We start from the raw sequence: 25,561 nt of genomic DNA, 5'->3' as shown, positions 1-25,561 counted from the left end.
AGTGCCACTGCCCGGTATATATTTGCCTGGTATACCCAACATCAATGTTTTTTTAAAGGTTCAGCGTTACTGCCCGGTATGCCTTACATCAATGTTTTCTTAAGGCCATGAACTACTGCTAAGTATGCATTTAACCGGTACTCCGAACACTGATGTTCCCCTTAATCTATCATCTGCAGATATCAAAATATCGAATAAATATAAAAAATATCAACGAACAAATTAATATCAAATCGGGTATAACAAATATTTCGGAAATTCACCAAATCGACTTTGTGATTGTTGACATTCACCGGTGAAAGTCGACATTCTCTTGAATTCGGTCATTGACGGTAACATATACACTAACTACACATTTAAGTTTTAAAAGTACGTGCATTTAAATATATTTAAAATTAAATAAGTAAAATTGAAACATGTTCATTAAACAGCAAATTAATTGATACAAAGCTTATGGAAAATTTTAATTTAGAAGTATCGCATTACTTTCATCCAAATTTAGTTTTTCTTTTATTTATTAGTTTATTTAAAACGTCAAATAATAATTTGCAAACACACGTTTCATTTTTTTTATTGATAAAACCTTCATCAATGAATAAAAACCCTACAATAAAAAAATAAAATAAAAAATAAACCCTTAAGAATATGCTTATAAATTATATTGCCAGGGGTCTGTCCAGAAATTTTGTGAAAGGTCCGTTTTTGTAACATAGTGAAAAAATTACTCTTCATTTGTGAATATAAAATAAGCGTTAAGTCACATTCTTTCAACCAGGGTCCTGCTTTTATGAATTTGTGCAAATAGGGTCCGGTTAATGCAAAAAACTTTTTCAAGGAGTTTTTAAATTGTAAATAGATACAAGATTATGCTCAGCACTGCAAAATTATAATAAAAAAAAATTAATTTTTAAAAATAAACAGCAATTACTGCTTCAAAATTAGAGATGCAACATACAAATATTTGGTATTTAGCCTATACTGCTGAACGCAGAATATTCATTTCGGACGAATAAAGGAAGCGTCTGCCGAAGACGAAACTTAATTCGTTTACATCTGTCTTTCGGGAAGGGTTTATTCGATTAACAAAACAATAATGAAGATAAACAAATTTGTGAAGGGTCCGATTAAAAGATTAATTATTTTGTGAAGGGTCCGATTAAAAGAAAAATTATTTTGTGAAGGGTCCGTTTTTGAGTTAAAATATTTTGTGAAGAGTCCGTTAACGGACCCAAATTTGTTTTAAACAGACCCCTGATTGCATAAAAAGTATTTTCGATTCAAATTAATGCTTTAATATGTGATATGAAAAAAACAACAGCATATGATTTAAATCAATTTTTAAAAAAAGCAAAAACATTTTCGAATAATGTTTTGCCCAGTCTTCAAATTAATTACACCGAACCAACAGATAAAAAATTCGATTTCTAATCGAACTTTGATTCGCACAAAACGAATCATCAACGCGATTCTAATCAGAATCAATAGATTTCAATCAAGAATCCAGAACATAAATTTAACCCGAGCTAACAAAAACTAATTAAAGAAATAACAACAGAAAAAAGTAAAACGTATCACCCTTCGTGTGTTTCTACTTAAAGCACTGAAATATAATAAATTCATTTTCCCGAAAGAATAAATAAAAATAATAATAAGACGTGAAAACAAAAATGTATTACTTTCAGTCATTAAATTATAAATTTTGATATTTAAATATTTACTTCAAACGACTTTTATTTAAGTAAAACGTTGCAAAATTAAAATCCCATTCCAAACTTCTCAAGAAAAAAAAGTAGGACAATAATATTTTATATTTCTACATCTCAAAGCTTACAAAAAATATTAATTAATAATTTCCAACATTAAATAATTCGATTTAATTTTTTTTTTTGCGATCAAATAAATCCTCTCGGGAGATATTTACCATTGAAGTATAGAAAATTAGCGGCGAGAAAGAATTACCCCTACTTTTAAACGTCAGGTTTTGTTCGCTAATTAATTAAAATATCCTTTACCCGGGATAATAAGTAAATATAAAAATTCACTCGGAAAGCGGGGCAGAGTGGTTAAACATTAGAAAGATCGATTATTTAATTTTACACGTTCTGGGGTAAAAATTAATAAGCGATCAAATTAAAACACCGGCAATTAATTGAGACATCTCGCACATCCTGTTAAAAAATATACTGAAAAAAAAATGTCTAACGTTTGCACGTTTAATTTTGCGGATAATTACAATAATTGATTAATGTTCTAGCCGAAAGATAATTTTGAATATACTCGGTAGTTATGAATGCAACATAGTCAATATGAAAGATATATATATTTTAATATTTCTTTAAAGGAATTTAGGGATTATACATTTCAAAAAATAATACTAAAAAATTGAATTTTGCAGAAAAAAAAAGAAAAGATAGAGGAAAATTTATCAAAAAGATTGCGATTGACAAAGGGAAGAGGACAAAAATAACGCAAGAAAGATGCGATTTTCGAACAACTCTAAATAGCAGATCATTTACCTAATACTAGATTATTTTAGGACGGCACAAGATTATTTTAGTATAATCTCGAAAAAAAATCATTTTAAAGGATTTATTTATCGAAGTAATTTATTTTTATATAAAGTAAAAATCAAGAAAAACATATTTTATTATGTGTAGAAAAGATAAGCGTGCAAACTAGTAATTTTTTTTATTTATTTTGTATTTTGAAAACATATTTACTTTTGATGCTATTTATCCTTTAAAGTTAAGCAAAATAATATTATTCTTATTAAAGTCAGGAATATTCAAGTTAAAAAATACGAAAATAAAGACCTGTGATGAAAATAAATTTCATAGAAAACAACGTTTAAAATTGCAAATAGTAAAATTTTATTAGAAATTCATAAGCCTTTTCGTAACACCTTCTATAAGAGAGAATGCCTCAGCACGAATCAAGTTAGTAGTACATAAACTGCGCCGTGGAGGAAATAAGTAAAATGCCACCACGTTCGGGCTATTAAGCTGCGCAGTGGGGGTTTATACGAAAGATTCCCGTACGTTTGGACCTACTAAAGGGTAAAATTTCCTGTTTATGGAAACCCGTGCTGAAGCCTTCTCTCTACTAGGAGGTATTGGTTTTGGTGACACTATGATAGATCTTCATCAGTAGGATAAAATACAGGAATGATAAAAAATTTTGGTTACATTAATATCTCTGTTCTCTCTATGGTACACCTTTATCAGTAGGATAAAAGACAGGAATAATAAAAAATCTTGGTCAGATAAATATCTCTGTTCTCACTATGGTGCACCTTTATTAGTAGGGGAAAAGACAGGAATGGTAAAAAATCTTGGCCAGATTAATATCTCTGATCTCACTAAGGTACACCTTTATCAGTAGGATAAAAGACAGGAATGATAAAAAATCTTGGCCAGATAAATATCTCTGATCTCATTATGGTACACCTTTATCAGTAGGATAAAAGACAAGAATGATAAAAAATCTTGGTCAGATTAATATCTCTGATCTCACTATGGTACACCTTTATCAGTAGGATAAAAGACAGGAATGGTAATCCTACTGATGAAAGTGTGCGCCATAGTGTCACGTATAGGTTTTTAATGAAATTTTACTATTTGATTTTAAAAGTTTTTTTTAATGAAATTTAAAACTTTTGTTAAATGATATAAATTACAAATGACATGCACTGTGCTCGAAAGTTGAATTATTTTTCCCATGTCACTTCTCCAAAAAAAAAAAAAAAAAAAAAAAAAAAAAAAGGTTATGTATCCTTAGCTTGGAAAACACAAGCAGTAGAAGCGAAAAAAATGATTTGCGTTATTTCAAAACAGCAAAGACATAAAAGAAAAAAAAATGACAAACCTCCCACTTAAATATATAAATAAAGAAAGGGAAAAAAATTGCAGTGATAAATACAAAGGATAGTTCTAACTTTTTACAAAGACATTAGAATAAGCTTCTATCTTATGTCGTCGTCAGGGAGTGAAAATGTTATGAGGGAAATATAACAGCTGCGTGGGCGGATGCTGGGGAGAAAGAAGATGAGTCAGAGGATGGGTAACAATGGTGAGGACAACAGACAGCTTCCGGACAAATGCCCCTGACACACTCTGGTTTTTATTGTTTCACTGTGTTTCATCACAATCCACCCAAAATTTTTCTTCAGTTTAACACCCAAGAGTCTGTCTACCAAAAGGAAAATATGTAATCCGCTTACTTATTCATAGGGCGATAGTATAATAAGAATTATAATAATTTTATAAGTATAATAAGATAAATTTAGGCAGTTGCTATAACAAACTTCATAGTTGATTTAGAAAATCACTCTTGAGTCAATTTACGATTAATATCAAATTTGTGAAATAGTTTTATTTTTTAAAAGAGGCCTTTTACCCTCGCAAAATTGAATTTTAGACCAAGTTTTTAATGTGTGTTTTCTTGGTATTCTTTTGTACTTAACAAATTTTTAATGATACAGTATTATTAAACAGCACAAAAAAAGAAGAAAAAACAGGAAATAAAGGAATGGCGTTACTAGGTTTGTGAGAAATAGAATTAATAATTTTCAAGACTTGCTATTAATTTTTACTCAAAATTTTAAATCAATAAAATGATGCGATTTGTGGTCTTGAATAAGTGATTTATAACTAACTGCACGTTCCTCAGCTTTTAGATTTTTTAAAATCAAATTCTATTACAGCTTTAAATTGAAGAAAAGCGATTTGGATAATTATTTAACATTTTATTGATTTAAATCAATAAAATGATGCTATTTGTGGTTTTGAATAAGTGATTTATAACTGCGCGTTCCTCAGCTTTTAGATTTTTTTAAAATCAAATTCTATTACAGTTTTAAAATGAAGAAAAGCGATTTGGATAATGCTAGAAAAATCTTTTAACGATATTTTAGTGAAAATAAAGATTTTAAAAAAAAAAAAAAAAAAAAAAAAAAAAAAAAAAAAAAAAAAAAAACAGGCAACTGTGTACTATTTATCTACTTTTCAAACACTTAAGACAGAAAAAGAATTTGGTCAGAAGAAGAAGGACAGAAAAAATTAAAAGAGAATATAAGTCAACGCTTTATAAGTCAAGTTCCTGATCAGGTGACGGCCTTCTACCTTACCTTTATCGAAAGATAATGCCAAATACAGTAAATATCCATCATCAGTTTATTTGTGAAATTTAACACAGAGGATTAAAAGCATTTTTAGAATATTCCCTCCCCGTCTCAATCCCTTCGACAGTTATGTTCGGTCAGGAGAGGAAAGGCCTCTTAATGGCTCGTTAATTCTAGTTCATTCCAAATTGCTCGACTTAATTTATCTAACCAATTTCATTTATGATAAAATATTATTTGCGTAAAATTATAACTTTTCTGAAATTTATATTTATTATAATATATTTCATCTAATTCGTGGTGGCGCAATAGACAACCTTACAATGAGGCGAATTGAGTTCGAATCCCAGAGATGGCTGGTTGATACTAATTCCGCATCCGGCTTGCACCGACCACAATGCTGACGTGAAATATCTTCAGTGGTAGACGGATAATGAGTTAAGAGTCCCCACGTCGTCAGGCTTACCGTGAGAGGTTTCCGTGTTTCTCCTCAAAATGTAACGCAAATGTGGGTTAATTCCATCAAAAAGTTCTCCTCGAAGACAAATTTCTCCCAATATTTGATACAGGAGTTCCTTTGTCTTCTAGATTGGGTTCAAAATTACAAAGATACGGAGTTGAACATAAGTGGTCATAAACCCAAAATTGGGCCGGCTGTTTAACGACGGTTATAACATAAAATAAACTATATTTAATATTATAAAAATGTGTTTATTTAGTCTATAAATAAATTGCACCAGCGGATCTTTTACCGGAATTTCTTCGAAGATTCTTTTCGAATGGTTTCGTAAAATCTAGAAACATTCTGGGAAACAAAAAGAAACAGCGAAAAATTCGCTAAAAATTCATAGAAAAAAATTAGTTACTTTTACAAGAGTACATCATGGTAACACGAGAAATTTCGGAAAACTTTTTTTAACTTTAAAGTTTGATATTCAACTATTATTGAACAACAAGCATTTAAACTGGACTATTCAATATATTCTATTTTTAATTTTTTTCTATTGACATACTACGCAGTTTTCAAAATTTAAAGATTCATACAACACCAACCAATACAATATTAAACAACGAAAGGTTTTATTGCTAGACAAAGTATCTTTCTTGAAAAGCCTTACAGTTTCAAATGCTACAAGTCCGAATTTATTTGCAAGCAATCTGAATATTTTGAAGTAAAAAGGTCGGAAAGTATGGTGAGAGTTCTTCTGAGCTATAAGCGAAAATAAGTTTGAGATGAAAAAAAACAAAGTGGTTCAACACTGGAAAAGATAGAAAACGTCCAAACAACTCAACAGGCGCACATAACCACCAAAAGCTACATCGGAACGATTTCAAGTTCTCCCATCATGGGTAATCTTTCGAAAATGTTCGAGATGGTAGAAGAGCCTTTCCTCAACAACCCTCAGGGAAGAGTGCCTTACTTCCGTGAGGGACCACCAAGCGTGTTTGAAGATAATGCACTTTTCTCTATCAACAGAAAGAGATGTATGTTTTCCAAGTTCAGGGAGCTACTGGCGAGAGAGAGATTGGACCAGTGGCATGAGACGTCAAGATTATTTTTGTCAGGTCCATTTCAACACAACTGGTGATTGATGTTTGTTTACAAACTAATGTGAAAACAAGTCAATATGTTATACAGACAATATGTTATTCAGTAGCCAAGAAAGTTGGTAATTGGTATCCTCAAAATACTTTTCACCTATTTGTTGGGGAGTTTTCGGTTATTTTATTGGGTGTTTTAGGTGCTATGCAGGGGTAATTTGTAAATATTTAGAGTAGTTTTGAAAGTTTTTTTTTTCTCCTTTTTTTCAAATTAGATTAAAATTTTACACTATCTGAAACTGCACAATAAGAAATCAGCCATTTACATCAAATACAGTACACTTAAATCAGCCATTTACATCAAAATTTTTCTCTATCTGGAACTACACATTATGAAATCAGCTATTTAGATTAAATTTTTACTCTATCTGGAACTGCACACTAAGAAATAAATCTTTGTTCTTTATTTATGCGATGTTAAAAACCAGTCAGGTTACTTGATTTAAAAACTTCACTCGCTTCAAAAATATCACACTAAGAAAACATCACACTGCACACTAAGAAATAAATCTTTGTTCTTTATTTATGCGATAACATTTGTAACAAGAAAATTGTTACATAACATTTGTAACAATTAACATTGTTACAAATGTTAACAATTTGATACGCATTGATAGTGAATTTCGTATTAAAAGAATTCTTATCATCATTTTATTTTTTTACTTAAAACCCTGCCATTAGTGTATTCTACATGTCGACATGTGGTGACGTAAATGGAAATTATCGATGTTATACTAAAATTTTCAATTTAGTTTCATAATCATTTAGTGCATGCTGAATGTCGACATTTGCTAATGTAAATGAAATATTGATATTCAACTAAAATTTTTTTAATTTACTTTAAGTGCTATGTCATGTTTGTCGATATTTAATAATGTAAATGAGAAATATTGATATTAAACAAAAATTTTTAATTTACTTTCCCAATCACTGAGTGCATGCTGAAGGTCGACATTTTCTGATATAAATGAAAAATATTGATGTTAAACTAAAGTTTTTAATTCACCTTCCCAACCACTGAGTGCATGCTGAATGTCTACATGTATGTACAGCTATAAATGAGACACATTGATGTTTATAATTTCTTCATCAGTACATTTTAAATGTCGACATTTGCTGATGTAAATGACCACAATCAGTACTCATTGTCGACATTTAGGGATGTAAATCAGAAAAATGTTATTTAATATACTTTTTTTTAATAAAAAAGCTCAACTACGTGAAAATTGGCATTGACGTTGCCATGTCGACATTCAACAAACTTCGGATAACATCTTTTCGAAGTTTGAATAACCGGAATTTCACTTAATTTATCATACTTATTAATTTTTTCCCCCTCGTACGAGTAACACCGACGCTCCATATTTAGCAACAAAAGAAAAGCCATTACGATGGAAAACACGACAATTATGACAACATAAAGCGACAACAAACCCAAATCCAGTTCTTTTTTTTTTTTTTACGAGGTGACACCCATTCTCGAACATAACATTAAGTATTATTTAGCCAAATCTAACCCTGTAATTTTAATCCACCGCAGCCCCAGGAGATTAGAGAAATTCCCATTCTAACAACAGTATCTGCTGTGGAAGACATGGGAAAATGCGGGGGAAACTTTGAGCAAATAATTCTCGTTGAGCACTTCTAGATTGAACGGAAATAAGAACGAATCTGAAGTGCTGCTGCCTTCAATCTCATTCGGATTCCACCCTACACACTCCTACGCCTTTCATCTGGGGTGGTCTGAGATAACATAACTGCGACCACGGGAATGAATGTTTATGTGTGGCAGGCCACTTTTTTTTCTTTTTCTGGCTATGGCTCTTTCCTTTTATTTTGTAATTTTTAATGCATTGCTTAGAAATCGTGTAATGGACAATATTCAGTTGCTGAATTCCTTTTTAATTTTTTTTTCACTTTAGAGAAGGATTAAGTTCATATTCGAAAGAGAGAACATTTTTATTAATCTTCATTTTCGGTTGTTTTTAGATTTAGTTTTAAGGATCACTGTTCTTCAAACGCACCGTTTTAAAACGTTCCAGAACGAAAAAAGTTACTAAGTAGCAACCGAAATGGTTGATTTCGTGAATTTTCAATGACTTTTTCGATTTTTCAAACTTTTTTTTTTAAACGTAAAATAGAATTTTGAATTTACAAAACAAAATCTTTTAGGTTCAACGAAAAAGTATGCCCGATTTTTTCCAACGCTAGATGAATTGTGGTAAAATAAAAAATTTACAAGAATTTTCAGATTTGAAATACATTAAAAAAACTAAAGCGGAATGCCTCAAAACATGGATGGGAAAAATATTGATTTTTATTTTGTTTATAACGAATTTCGTTGATTTTCTAACATAAACTAATCAGATCTCTAATGAAATATAATTAATTAATGATGCTTAAAACTATTTAAAAGCAATATTAAAACTAAAGTACTTTATTTTTTATCTAAAATGATTAATTAATTGTTACTAAATACACTTACTGAAATTATAATTGTCTTACTCAATACCTGCTCAATACTTTAATGAATTTGTAAAGACAAAGACCAAATTTGTCAGTTAGATATCACATGAAGAGAAAATTGATTTATATAAGGAAGCATTAAGAAAAATCAATTATTCTAAGTTACTCTTGGGAGGACAAGTCTTTCTTCAGAATATATACACAAACTAAGTGTTCAATAAGTTTAAAAAAAACTTGTATTTAAGTAAACATAAAACTAAATTGGTACAATAGAAACATGTTTATTAAATAGCAGATTATTTTACACACAAGTAACGGAAAGTTATAATTTAAAAGTTTCACAATACAGTCTACATTTAATTATTTTTTTATTTACTATTTAACCAATTTTAAACATAAATTTTGAGCGTTATTCACATAAATTACCCTTTCATTGCTTCCTTGGATAAAACCTCCAATATCAATGAAATCCTACTTAAAAAAAATCAAAATCTTAAGAATATATTTATAAATTAATCTAAATACAAAAAAAAAATTTTTTTTTGACTTATAACAATGATTTTTTTTTACAAAAAATCAAATGATTTAAGTCACGATATAAAACATCATGCCAGTCCTGATTTAGAAAAAAATACTTGTTTGAAATGTGTCCTGTACTGAATTTTCTACTTTATCGAAGATTCATAATTTCAAATTTCAAGTGCAGATTGCGAACAAGATTTTTTAAGCTCATTTCCACGAACTCCACGAGATGTTCAGCTTTTCAGATTTTCTGTGAATCTCATTGAATTATAAGTTATGTATGCATCGTTTCACAATTACTTTTACTTCACTTCGTTTTTAAAGTTTAAAAAAAAAATGTTAAGGAAATAGAGGGCAAAAATCATTTGTGTTGTTGCAGTAAACACACTCCAGATTTGCATGACAATGAGCTTTTTGAGGACATTTAAAATGATTGATACAATTTAGTCACGCGCATTTGGGTTCAACAGCCAATATTAATACGGAATCATAAATCCCTTCAAAGGTCGAAGTGGTTCCGATTGTTCGCCTGAGAACAATTTAGGTTTTGGCCACTACTACAAACGAAACAAATAACTAATCATGTAATTGGCGACTCATCAGCTGCATTATCGTAATCGCAGAGTTTAACGCACTCGCCAAGAAAAGCAATCAGCCGTTTACTTTCCGTCTCTTCCGTAGTTGTGAACTGCTTAAAAAGGGTAAGAAAGTAGAGACGCACCATTTTAAACTAATTGAATCGGGGGAAGTTTTTCTTCCGCAAGGAATTCTGGGAGGGAGATAGATATATATATACACCATCTGTATAATTAATCTTTATCACTGTACAAAAATAGAAAAGAAACGAATAGGTGCTCATTAGAATCTACGATTTTGCAGTTTCTATCTATTTATTTTGAAAATTAATGGTACAGACATGCTTACGAAGCAGGTTTAAAAATACACATAATTTCTCAAATATTTTTTTCGCTCCTTGTTTTGAAAAAATTGCTGTATTTTATACAAAAAGCAAAGTAATAAAGAAATTTTTTTTAAGCACGTTATGAAAATAATTAATTTTTCTTTCAAATATATTTCAGAATTGCAAATTAACAGGGTTTAAAAAATTGAGTAGTTTAAGAGGTACTGTCTAACACTTTCTATTAACACAAGGCGTTTTAATGGATTTATGTAACTGTTACTATTTCTATTTTATGTTCTATGTACTATTTTTTAAAGACTCATAAGAAAAGCCATGCAAAATTATCCATACATATTAAGGATTATAAGGCTTTTCGAAGACATTTAAAATTATTGATAAAATTTAGTCAAGCGCACTTGAGTTCAACAGCCAATATTAATATGGAATCATGTTTATTTACTTATTTTATTCTTTGATATCTATATATCTTGAAAATTAATGGTACAGACATGCTTACGTAGTAGATTTAAAATATAAATATTAAGGTTAAAAATTCAGATAATTTCTCAAATATTTTATCTCCTTATTTTGAGGGAATTGTTATATTTTTTTAAAAAAATGCAAATTAATACGATAATTTTTTGGTTTTTAATCGCTTTTTGAGATACAACTAATTTTGTATTCAATATATTTCAGAATTGTATATTTGAAGGGTTAAAAAAATGCATCAGTTTAAATATATCGTTTAACATTCTCTATTCACACAAGGCGTTTTGTAGGACATATTTAAGACCCATAAGAAAAACCATGCAAAACTATCCTTACATATTATGGATTATTAAGCCTTCGAGAGTAATAATGCTGTATTTGATCTTTCTGTAGGAGTTAGTATTACAGTGAATCCTGTTCAATACTTCTATGGAGTTCCTTATTAAGAAGAAACTAGTGAATGGTATTAAAACATATTGTTGGCTAAAGGAAAAAAAAATAAAAAAGGAATAAAGTACAATTGAAAGTACATAGCATTCCATGGTTTCGATTCTATAAACAAGAACCTTCTTCATCAGAGTCTAAACGTTTCAATTGACGTTTAAACACTTGAATACTTTTCACAGAACCAGGGTGTATAAAAATCATGATTTTTTTTAAAAAATCAAAAAAATCGGATTTTTTTGATTTTAATCATGATTTTTTTATAATTTCAATTCTATGGAATATAATCAATTTTGTGTACCATAGATTTAAAGTTGTATTGTATTACTATTGTTACTTATGGTATACATTGGAAATAAACATTACTAACCATTATCAACAAAATATTTCTTAATAATTTAAAAGCAAAAGGTGAAATAAGAAATAAACAATAACAAAGTGATTTCAAACTACAAATCAAGAAAGAAATTGTTTATCAAACAATATGTGATAATTATTAATTCTACATCTACAATATCAAATTATTTAAACAATCATTTAATTAGTTTTATTTAAAGATTTAAACATAAGGACTAATTTAGCTGCCTTTTCTACACCCAATTGATTCCGTAGTTTAGTATGTACAAGTCCAAAAGTGGAAAACATCCTCTCTATCCCTGCAGTTGTTCCTTTTGCAGTACATAACAACTGTATTGCATCAAACTCTTTTTGACCTACACAGTTCTTTAGAAGCGCAATTGATTTCCACCATTCCAAGATGTTTAAAGATTCTAGAGATTCTTTATCAAACAAAGTTCCATTAAACGGAGGAGAGCGTACAATGAATTTTAGCAAAATACTTAATAAGGAGGTTTCTCCATACTTTTCTTTAACATAGTTTACAGCTTGATCTTTTTCATTTAGTGTTAAACATTGTACTTCAGAATTAGGATCCAAGAGGTAAGCTAGGAAATGAGCTGGAGTTAACGCTTGTTCATATCGTTTAGTAAAAAATCGTTTTTTGATTAAAATTAGTGATTTTTTTTAAAAAAATCATTTGATTTAAATCATGATTTTAATCAATGATTTTAATCATTTGATTAAAATCATTCACACCCTGCAAACTGGAACTGTAGTATGTCAATTTATGTACTTTCATTTGTGCTTTATTTACGTTGTTTTTTGCTATCTATATGCCCTATTCTTCTGTTAGACATTGATTGGGTTTAGCTTAGAGTCTGGAAACAGAAAAGCCGAAAGAAACTTAAACTGCGCCAAAACGTATAGCGTACTGAAGGTAACGAAATCAAAGTGCTATAAACAAAGTCTGGAAAAAAAATAGTTAAAGGCACTTTAGGTATTTTTATTAATTCAGTTTTATGAAAACTCCTTAAATGGAGAAAATAGTAGGTAATTAAAAAAATAAATAAAACTATTGCATCAAGCTTTGCGAAATCGAGATGCAGTGCTGAAGGCGGTATTCAGTTCGATCACAACTTATCAAAAGCAACGTGAAAATAAGGACACGAACAAAGCTTTCAATTATTTTCACCATTTCTTTTTGTGTTAACAAATTCTGTCGGATTTAGCTTAATATCGATTACATTCGACCATTTCTTTTCATTTCATTCTTTCTTCCTTAATAGCTCAAAAAGAAAATTTTCCATCCTAGAGGCAAGGAAAAATATAAGTGTTTTAAATCCTTTCAAAGATTCAAAGAAAAAGAAAAACTTAGGGATAGCTGATATTTAAAGTGTTTCAACGAGACACTTATAGAGAAACAACGTTCTTCCATATTATTAACGCTTCATAGGGAATTTTAAATAAATTTAACTCTTTGTTTCATCACGTATATTTTAGAGGACTAAAATTTTATTTTGTTTTCCTGCTCGCGCAAAAGCTTTTACAGATTAGGTTTCTACTACGCGTATAACAATGTATAAACACATCTTCTGCACATTACTTGTAAGAAACAAAAAGTTAAAACTAACAACAAATCATAAAAAGATACATATTATGAAATAACTTTGTCAACATGACTCTATCTTGGAGCGCATACAGTTTGAGTGAACGGAATTTTTTTTTTTGCATGGGTATTATAATATTATTATAATCAAAATTTTGTTTTACTTCGAATTTATCATGTTTACGTAGAACATGATCAATGCATTAATTTTCAAATCAATCAGTTTTTCTGTTTTGCTTTTCTAAGGATTTCTGCATTACAAATNTGTCAACATGACTCTATCTTGGAGCGCATACAGTTTGAGTGAACGGAATTTTTTTTTTTGCATGGGTATTATAATATTATTATAATCAAAATTTTGTTTTACTTCGAATTTATCATGTTTACGTAGAACATGATCAATGCATTAATTTTCAAATCAATCAGTTTTTCTGTTTTGCTTTTCTAAGGATTTCTGCATTACAAATTTTATGGAACCACTTGATACGCAATTTTGAAGTGATACTTCTTATGCGACTTCCAACAAGGTTGCGTTAAACTAGAGCCCCTGAATTAGACCTAGTATAGTAGCCTTACGTTAAACGTTTAACGATACATTTTTATTGGCCGGGAAATCACGAGGTAGGATCCAGTTTTCCCTCATTCATTTCCATATTGTTTTGGTTCTCACTAGCATAAAAATAATAAAAGTCATAAAAGTATTGTTTTTCTGTAAATATTTTTTTAGTTTGCTTTGATACACATCTAATTTAATAGGGTAGTATTTTTTTATTTTCACATTTAGTGGATAACAATTGTAAAAAATGAGTGAAAACAATCCCACGGACAATGCGACGGATTTAAGGTTATGTCGAGGTACGTCTCTTGTGAATATGAATTGATTGTTACGTTTTCTCTTCTGAAATTACATTATGACGCATTCACATGCATTATTAATACAAATACACTTTCCACGGCGAGACGATGAGGCAACCACAAGCACTTCCACTGGTTCAAGGGGGAAAAATGCACAATATTACCGTGATTACATAGCACGGAAGCGAGCGGAGCAGGAAAAAGAGTCGTTGAATAGAACTAGTGATCCTTCTACGACTGCTGATTCTTCTACAATTAACGTCACAGCTTGCGAAGTTTAACTTCTTCCGCGCGGAGGGACTCCACGCACTATTTTTTTTTATGGGCAGTGCCATGCCTCAGATCCATATTAGTAGGACAGATTTAACATTAATGTTGAAAATTGTAATTTTGGTTGAATTTGTTATGTCTTTGTTCAGAATAGTGTAACTGCTTCGGGCTTTGTTTAATCTATATAACCTTAAAATTGCACCGAAACTAAAGAAGCTTGTTTAAAACAAAGCATTATCAAGCGTTGAAAACTCACCAACGAAAATCTCAAAGCAATTCATTACACCGAGGTCAAAAAGAACACAAAACTTCAACCTAAGGTGAATCTATTTAACCAGAATATAGATTATTATTTTTAAAAAAGCTGCTCTTTGGCACAGTGTGCGCCAAGCGAGATTATATACTCACATATCTACGCCGCTAAAGTTGCATTTTTAATGATCGAGATTAGGGCAGGAGCAGTTAGTTATAATAATACTGCCACAACACAAAATGCACGCGCCATAAGGCGTTACCAGTTTTCCACTAACGAGATTTAGTCCAACTTACTCGTAATTAAGCTCCAGAAGATGGACTCTCGCCTTATTACAACAATTTTGAAAACAAAAGTTCCATCAGAGGTGGGGGGGCTGTGCATTGTGGGTGGAAGTTCAGTTTCTGCTTTAATGACGATTAATTAGGGCAACGCTTGATCGATTATTAATAATTAGAGTAAGAGCTGTTGGGAGAATTTGGAGTGCTAAGAAAATCAGGTGGAGATGTACGGTAGATATTAAGAAAGTTTTGTCCACAGATGACCCAAGATTTCAGATTTCTTTTTAAAATATTGGTTCTCGCGACTTAATTCAAAGATTTAATTAGACAGTTAGTACAAGCTATGCTAAGCAATTGATTGTCGGGATTAGAGGCGCTTAAAAGATTAGTAGTCTAGTTTTCATTTAGGCGATAATGACGATTACTGCTAATAACCTTCATTAGAAAAGATGGGATTTGTCCAACAACAAAATAAATGAATGTTAAAAAAAAAAATCCCATAGTACAAGAGTATTGAAAAAAATCGTGTCTTCAAGAATAATTCTAATTTAAAAAAAAAGTTCAGAAATTTAATCTTAAATATTTTCATTCCGATAAATGAGTTTTAAAAGAAACAACTTATCGAATCAGTCATTAAGTAGTTAAACGAAACTAAAAACAATTTTCAATATTAAACTCGGGTTAATATTTGAACGCCCTTTTTATTGATAGAAGAAAGGATAAGGTTGAATCGCCCTCGAGCAATTTGCTTCTTTGTACGCCTAAAGCAAAATTAAATTATGCGAGTTTTGAATAACATGAATTCAAAATAACTAGCTTTAAACACGTTTTTCTATGATCTATTTTTCTGTAAGAAATGGCGATTTAAAATTTGCATAGAGTTTGGGCAAAAATGAATTGAGTTGAATTAAAATTTTACTGTCACATGACTCGGAATACCCACAATATAGGTAAACAGCCTTTTGTACTCCAAGTATTACAGCTCACATGATTCAGTGTATATAAAGATAATGACATAAATAAAATATAATTTTCTGAGAGCCAAACTTTAAATAATGGCCGCAACTGTGATTTTAACTTATTGCTATGCAAAGGCATAACGAACAACGAAAAATATATGATAAAATATTATTTCATAAATGCTTCAATGGGACACCTGCAAGTGACGTAGTGTGGGTTTCTCGACCCTGATTGGTTGTTGAAACAATTGACGCGCTCAGATTGGATGTTGTTAACAAGGGAATCAGCATCCATACTAATAGAACAAGATTCCAGGGCATCAAGATGAGTTCATGTGACTGGGGTGAAAATAATTTTGGCTTCATCGAAATTGAATTTAAGGCCAAGATTCCAATAATGTGCAGCAATCGATGATTTTTCTTATTCTTGATAACGGACATATCTATCGTGTTCCTAAAGTTTTAACCGCTTCAATTTTTTAGAATTATTTACTTAAAATTAATCCTCGTAATCTAAACATTTTACAACGTTCTTATTTGGTCCAGATAAATATAAATCCAGAAACGAAAAACCATCCGACTGGAATTACAGTCACTGAATCGACTTTAAAACTATTACTAAACGTCCTATGAAATCCTATCCATCAGAATCCCCAATATTTTATGCAGGAAACAAAAATGAAAATCATACCAAGTTTACTGCCGAAAAGATTCGGAATAAAACAAGATACTTAATTCCAAAAATGAGAAATTGTAATATCTGAAATTTAAGTTTTGCAGTGCAAATTTATAATCTTGGAGAAACTTGATTCACAGACGTTTCGCAACGTAACTAGGTTTCATCGAGGAAAAGTTTAGAAGTAGAGTTAAAGTGTAAGCTGATGAGAGTTATTCCTGCAGTTTATTTTCTTCTAGGTAATTTTTAATGATTTATGCTTCTAAGAAACAGGACTCCACTTCCAATTATGCACGACATTCGATCCTGCTATGTTAAAAATAAAGTATCTTCTAGGTTTTCTTAACTTCAAGAGCGACATTAAAATCTTATAATATGATTTTTTTTTCCGTTTTGGGACTGACGTGGATCTTATTAATCCTTACGGCGAATGGAGTAATATTAAGTAGGTAATGTGATTTTTGTATGTGTGATGCGATCGAAAGATAACTGTTAAAAAAATAGCTTAGTTGCTTTATATAAAAATAACATAGACGTAATGTAAGTAAATTTCAGAACATCATTTGCACTTTAATATCAATTTTTATAAGCGCATTGAATTTATCATAAGAAATTATACAACTGGTACTAATTCATTTCCTTGCCGTCGGGCTAACCGTGGGAGGTTTTCGTGGCTTCCCTTCCCATGCAACGTAAATGCTCGTTACTTCCATCAGAAAGTCCTTCAGGAAGGCTAATTTGTCCCAATGATTGATCCAGGAGTTTCTTGTCTTCTGGGTTGGGTTCAAAATTAAAAAGCTACGGGGATGAACATTGATAGTTGTTGAAGTACTTTGTACAACTAAATAAGATTCGTTTCACAACACTTAAATATTTACTTTATTTTCTTCATATATACAGAGAACAGTCGGCAAAGAATTCTGTTAGGTTAAAGAACATTTCGCTAAAAAAGAACGAATTCTTAAAGAAATAAGAATAAACAACTTAAAAAATAAAAATGCTGTTGCCAGCCAATTTTTTGAAAGTTAACTTAGAAATGACAAACCAAACGATGTTAACAAAATGACGTAGAAAGCGCAACTAGATCAAAATTATACAAGCGCAACTAGATCAAAATTATGATACCTGAGCGCTTGACGTAATAGTTGTAAACTTAGAATAGAGTTGGCCGTTTAACGCCGGCTATATAAAACAAAATTTAAAAAACTGATATTACTCGAAAGGCATTTGCCTCCCAAAGAATCGGTCTGTCGGTATAAATTCTGCTCCCGGCTCGCATCGACCATAATGTTGACTTAAAATACCCCCAGGGGAAGGAGGTTTCCGTGGTTATCCTCTTTAAGCAACGTAAATGAGGGTTAGTTCCATCAGAAAGTTTTTCACGAAGGCTAGTTTGTCCCAATGCTTGATCCGGAAATTCCTTGGTCTTCTAAGTTGGGTTTAAGATTACAAGGCTATAAAGTTGAAGATTGATAGTCATTAACTTAAAATTTTTTCGACTGTTCAATGGTTATAAAATAGGCAAAAACTGGTTTTACTCGAATTAATTTACAAACACAAACAAAATTTAAAAATAATTGCATTTTTTTTTTTCTAAACTTCTGTATACGAAAGTATGAAAGTCATAAGATGATCGCTGCAATCGTTTGTTACATTTATAGTCGAATCACAATATTGTTAAGCAATAATAACTACGGCCAAGCACTTAGTCTTCCGAACTCTATCTTTTTAATGGTTATGGTAGGAACGCTACTTAATTCTGATCTCAGTCAAATGACGAGATTGGTGCTCTCTCATTTAATTTCCACCGCACACTAATAAAGATCCACAGATTGTGCGGCTAAATTTGATGAGTTGTCCCTCATCAATTGCGTCTCCCTGGCAAAAATTCCTTTTCCTTATCCCCTCGTTGCAGTTGGTAACCAATTGATTCCTAATTGATAGTCAAGTCCTATAAGATACAGGGTAATTAAAAATGATGAATTTAATTAATTTGCATTTTACGAAAAATAGATTGGACACGAAGAGAGTTCACTTACTAATGAAAAAAGGAAGGTTCAAAGATAAAGTTTCACTCTATGTTGTGGTGCGCTTAGTAACACGAGATATGTATTTTCGCTTGTGAGACGAGTTTGGCTACCGTATCAGATGTTTTTATTTTATTTTATATTCGTCTTTGAACAGCCGACCCAACTTTGGGTTTACAACTACTAATGTTCAACTCCGTAGCCTAGTAATTTTGAACCAATCCAGAAGAGAAGGAAACTCCCGAATCAGTACCCCCAGAGGTATGATTTGTTATGGGAACATGGAGAACTTTGTGACTCGACATGTGCATCAGTTACCATTTACTTCACGGGGAGTGTTCGGCCGGTAAGGATCGAACTCACAAACTCTTGGACATGGGCACAGTGCCTTACCAACCAGCCTATTAGATGTTCGCCGAAAAGAAAGGGGGTTACATTGAACATTTATGATCTCTTTAAAAAGCAGTTTTTACCTTTCTTTTTTCCATTAGCATGCTGATTGCTCAGATCCAATTTATACTTTACTAAACAAAAATTAATTAAATTAGGTCCATTTTTTTAATAACTCTGTACATACCTACAAGTGATGCAAGTTAAGGCAAGAAAAGAATTCCAACCACTGCAGACCTACCAAGCATCTTACCATATCTTCGGTTTCAAGTTTCTTTAGTTTTAAGTTTTCTTGTAGAGATTCGAACCTACAACCTTTAGAATTAAACCAGACGTGCGAGAGATGCTTCAACTAATCTAGCCACCATGGCGCACGACGTTGATAACGATTAGTGGGATTCCAACTTGGGAGGGATAAAAAACCAAAACAATTTTAAGGCAAACGGCCCGATGGTCATCATTGCGCACTGGCATTCTTTCCTATCCAGCAAAGATCCCCTCGGTCAGAAGCTGGGTGGGTTTCAAGTCACCATAATAGATAAAATATATCAAAGATATATCAAGGATAAAAGATATAATATATCAAGGATAATAGATAAAATATATCAACTTCAAATATGTATACGTACTTTGAGGTCGAAAAATGCATAAAAATGTCTCTCGTTTTTAACATTTCAAGAATGTATAATCCTTAATAAGGTAATTATAGAAAGAAAGAATTATATCAACATAAACTATCCAATACAAAAAAATCTATTGTATTATTTAATAATTCCTCAAAAAAGGAAAATTAACATGATTTTAACTAACACAAAACACTACGGTTAATTTAACACAAAAATCATTGACGTAATAAAATTCACTCCTTCTACACACTAGGACAGTGTTTCCCAACCTTTTTTGTGCCATGCCCCACCTAAGCCATTCTAAAATTCTTATGTCCCCCTATGAAACATATACATAATTTTTAACATTAAAAAATTTAATTGTTCACTTAAGAAACTTAAATTATAGGTTTTAGAAAGAAATCACTAGGAAATTGTTAACGAAACACAGCAAATAAATTTTCAAAACACATAATGAAAAACTAAAATTCAAATAGTTTTAATAAAGATTTTTCTATAATAATTTAATATTTTAATTTAGTGAGATCCTTGCTGCACAGATATTTTATGTTAGGTTCCAATTTGGTTAGCTTCCGCCTCAAGTATCCCCGTTGTGTTATATCCAGACGATTTCTTTTTTTAGCAGTAAATCATTTACAGCACTAAATCCAAATTCAGCTAAATATGAAGATGGAAACGGTAGCAATAGTTTTCTTGCACATTTGGTTGAATTTGGATATTTGATTTCCTCACAAAGCCATGCCATCACTCCCTTTATATTAAATAAAGTTTTAACTGACTCATTATTTTGCATTTTTGCGAGTTCCTCTTGATACTGCATATTTGAGACATCAGACAAATCCACTAAGTTTGGCTGCATCATCCATGTTGGAAAATCAATTTGTTTTAAATCAGAGAGTCTTTCTTTTAAATCAGCCGATAGAATTTTCAGATGATCGACAATAACAAGTAAANCACGTTGGGAAACACTGCACTAGGATGTTAAAAAAATACAGAAAAATGTCATTTCAAGTACGCATAATCCTTAACAAGGTGAAAATTCAAAAGAAATTACATCAACATAAAAATACTATCCAATACATAACAGTCGATTGTATTATTTCATAATACCTAAAAAAAAAGAGAAAATTAAATGATTAACTAACACAAAATACTATGGGTAACTTAACACAAAAATCATAGACGAAATAAAATTCCTTCCTTCTACCACTACCCAGAAATTCCAACCATCTAACCACATTGGAAGAAAAGAGGATTAATTGGGAGATGAAAAATATAACCTTAATTAATTGCCACGCGGCGATGAAAGAAATCGTACATAATTAGGGCCACTACAGCATCGGGGCATTCGGGCGAGAAAGGCAACTTGCAGAAAATCACCATCACCCCTGCACTAATCTTCGGAGAAACGGGACTCGTCTTTGCTAATTAGGGGAATCGTACCTCTTTCTGAATCTCCCGGTGCGTGCATACGGGAATATGGGTAACGATGACCCAACGATAATTAAAGCTACGAATGAAAAGCCGGAATTGACTTTTATTTTTTGGAAAGAGAAAAAAAAAGTTTTCGAACATTTTATTGATTGGGACAGAAGGCGGGTGGTTTTAAAAGCAGGGAAGACATGGAGTTTTATTAATTTTGACGTTGTTTTAGTAATGAGTTTTATAGATTTGTGAGAAGAGATATTTATATATTATGGATTTAAACTTTCTTATATAATAGTCTTTTAGGTTATATTATTACATAACTATAATTTACTGATTTTAATAAATTGAACAATTTTAATGACTATGTTAAAATGGCTGGCCAAAAAATTGAAATTTGCTTCAATATTCGCGAAGTTTCAAAATTAAATCTAAAGTTAGTTCCTGAGTTTCTTAGGCCATGCATATGGGTATAAAGATACCGATGACTCATATGATAGTTAAAGCCAGGAATAAAAAAAAAGAATAGCAGTTTATTTTTGAGGAAAAATAAAAATGTGAGTAGATTTTATTGACTGAAAATAAAAATTAGAAGCAGATGCTTTTAAAAATAGGAAGGAAATTAGAATTTTATTACTTTTGACATTGTTTTTGTGATGAGTTTCACAGATTTCAAAGAGAGTATTTAAATATGAATAGATTGACACATTTTGATGAAATTGCTTTTTAGGTTAGCTTATTATAATTTACATTTCTTGACTATGAAAATTAATTTAATTTTTTATCTCAGGATAATTTAAATGCGTATCAGATTGCTAGGTGATTGAAAAATAATAGATTTAGGTAAAATATCTTGACCTTTTAAAAATACCAAGTATGAGAAGAATAAAAAGCTTTTAAGCAATTTTATAGTTTAATGATGTAAAAGAAACATGAAATTATATTTTTCACATTCAAATTTTATTTAAAATTGCGAAAAATATAAAAGATATATATAAATATATATAGCCCTCATTTCACATAAAAAGAAATAATACTCTCATAGAGTAAACAAAGTATAATTTACTAATATTTAAACATATTAAATTCAAGTTTTGCCAAAAAAATATCGTTCTCATACAGTAAACTTGAGGAAATTCGCAATTATTTGATCTTTACTTTAGGAAAGGTTTCTGAAAATTAGACACACAGTGTAACTTGCTAACAATAAAACTAAATTTTTGTAGGAGAAGAAATGTTTTTTTTTAAACAACCAAAAAGAAAAAAAAAAACGCGTCGTAACTTACTAGTAATAGACCTCAAGTTTAACAGGAAAGGAAATGTAGCCATAGAGTGAATACAAGGTGTAATTTACTAACAATAGAACAAATTTTTGACAGGAAAGGAAATGTTTCCATAGAGTAAACACATGGTGTAACCTACTAAGAATAGAACTCAAGTTTGGAAGGAAAAAAACGCTTCCATAGAGTAAACGTCGGTGTAGCTTACTAACAACAGAACACAAGTTTGGCAGGAAAGGAAATGTTACCACAGAGTAAATGCACAGTGTTATTTACTAACAATAGAACAAATTTCAACTGGAAAGGAAATGTTGACATAGAGTGAACACAAGGTGTAACTTACTAACATTAGAACTCAAGTTTCATAAATGAAAAAATCAATGTAGTTCTCAATTGAACAGAAATGGAATACTTTGGAGTGTTATAACTCATAATTTCTCAAGATTTGAAATGTAAATCAACACGATTTTTTTTTGCTACTCGATACAAAGAACAGTTGATTACAAAACAAACATAAACGAAAATTAAATAATTACCAAATAAATAAATTAATTAAATAAAAAAATATTAATAGACAATTTTCTGAAGCAAACAGCAGAAACAGAACGTCTTGCCCGTTTTATTTACTCAAATCTGTGAAAAGAAACAATCCAAGCATCCATAAATATTAGCACATTAAAAGTCAAGCCCAGTTAATTCAAGCACACTTGTAAGACATCACTTTTCCGATGTTAGCTTTTGTAATGGCATGTAACAAGACCAACTTTCCGCGTTCGATAACAATAGTCTAGAAGTCCCTTTTGTATTCAAAGCCGAAAGGGAAAAGAAAGGCAACTTGGGAGCAAATGCTTGCTTCCTCCTTTCCGGGAGTTCCTGTAAATAATTGGATGAAGAAACCCCAGCAATGGTTGAAGGAAGGAGGAAAAAAAATACTCTGTCCGTCAAATCCCGGAAAGGTAAAGGGGAAAAAAAATTCTCCTTTTCGTTCATCGATTGCCATGGTCAATTGTCCGTTCACCCCCATTGAAGGTATCGTTCAAGATCATGTCTAGAGTTATTGAACATCTGCGTTCCAGTAACCTAAGGTATTGATCCCGTTCCCGTTGCACATTAAACTCCAGTTTCGGGAGATAGGAATTTTCCGCTGCTCCCTCTCCAACCCCCCGAGTGTTGAAAATATTGGATTTTCTGCTTTTTGCGATGGAATTTTTCTATTTTATTTCAACGTGTTTTGTTAGTACCTTCAGTCGCATCTTGTCACATTTTCCCTTACTTTTTTTAAATAAAGAAAACAAAAACATCGCATTTGAAAAAGAGAAATAAATAAATATAAAACATGAAGTTTCGTTTGTTTGGATAAAAATTATAGTTTAATAGTTTATCATTATCTAAACATACATGTTGCCCAAAAATTCAGGTAAGAAATAAATTTGATAAAAAATAATAATAATAAACACTTAATTAAATTTTATGAATTTATTTTATTGATTAATAGAATATACAACATACAAATAAATGCCTTATTAGACTAAGTCATTATCATACTACATTATCACTTTCGTTCATTACACTCTCATTTATGGAAAATAGTACTTTCATATAAGATTGTGATAATAATATTGGGATATAAGCCGTGTTTTGAAGATTTTACACAGAAAAAGACACACTGGTGCTATATTTTATAACAATAAATTAATGCAAAATAAGGAAAAATAAAGTATGAAAAATATGCTACATAATATATAATTTTGCGTCAAAAGGTTAAAGCTGTTTCATGATATTGTCATGTGATAATAGATTGCGCTAGTGTTTTGAATTGGAGCGCAAGAGACATACGCTTACATAGTTATCATAAATTACTATGCAATTTAAAAATAAATCAATAATTAAAATATTAAAAAAAACAGAACAGAAAGTGTAAAAATAAAAAAGGAAAATCAGGAGCGCGAAATACGCAAAAAGTTAAATTACCATTAAATAATGGTTTCCAAATAAAGTCATACGTAACACTACACCTGAAAATAGCCACTAGCCGCATGGTGAAACAAAGAAAAAAAAGAAAGAAAAAAGAAAGCGGATTTAAATAAACAACAGGTCACATTTTCCCGATGTTATTTTCTTTCTCATTTTTTTTTTTAAAAGAATTTTTTTTTAAATTGCGCAACTAATTTTCTTTCACGGAGAAACAAAGTAGGTATGTTTAATTAAAATTTGTCACATATTTATTTTATTTTTATTGTTGAATTAACTTTTTATAGCAGTAAATAACTTCTTACATAAATTTTTCTCAAAAATATAATTTAATCCAAGCGAAAAAAAAAAAGCAAAAGGGGGCTATTGAAAGAAAAGTATTTATTGGATTAATGAAAAGTACTCATTAGTCACCGACACATAAGGTTTGAGGAAAAGTGGTTAGTATAACTTACTAACCACTTTTCCTATGGTCTGGAATTAGAGTCTACCGGTCACTGCCTACAAACGGAAAATTTATATTTTCTAATCTATGTAACGCACACATTATTTCTCACCGCTCCCTAAATGTGAACTATTTAAACCCTAGTTTCCTGATTTCCGACCCTGTCCAGATTTGTTTTGAAGGTCAAGAATCTTCAAAACCGTCGAAAAAAAGGCATGTTTTATTCAGGGGAAAAAAAAAAAAAAAAAANAAAAAAAAAAAAAAAAAAAAAAAAAAAAAAAAAAAAAAAAAAAAAAAAAAAAAAACGTTTTTGAGCATGGTCTCTTAAGAAATAGCAAATTAAATAGCATATTTAATGTTGGACTCTCGAACCTTAAAGGCTGTTTTTCGAAGGTTCCGTAGTAATATGAAATGATTTTTTTTTGTTGCGAATAATATGCTATTTTTATAACTGCTGTGAGTTTGCAACTGTTACTTATAACTGTAAGGATAAGTTTAGCCTATCTAAAGACAGCACTGTCAAACAAAATAACACCAATATGGTGAAAAACCACAGTTTTGTAGAAATAAAAAGTCTTTGTAGTCTTAATTTTTTTTTAATATTTAAAAACTTTC

At 30.6% G+C, this 25,561-nt stretch overlaps 1 protein-coding gene across 5 annotated transcripts in view; it reads right to left on the bottom strand.

Annotated features, from left to right (window-relative positions):
* LOC107452053 (tyrosine-protein phosphatase Lar) overlaps positions 1-25,561 on the bottom strand; it is a 204,009-nt gene that overhangs the window by 119,979 nt on the left and 58,469 nt on the right. The window lies entirely within an intron of this gene.

Source organism: Parasteatoda tepidariorum, chromosome 6 (genome assembly GCF_043381705.1).
Source record: "Parasteatoda tepidariorum isolate YZ-2023 chromosome 6, CAS_Ptep_4.0, whole genome shotgun sequence".
NCBI classification, from domain to species: domain Eukaryota; kingdom Metazoa; phylum Arthropoda; class Arachnida; order Araneae; family Theridiidae; genus Parasteatoda; species Parasteatoda tepidariorum.
This window is presented reverse-complemented; position numbering and strand designations above follow the sequence as displayed.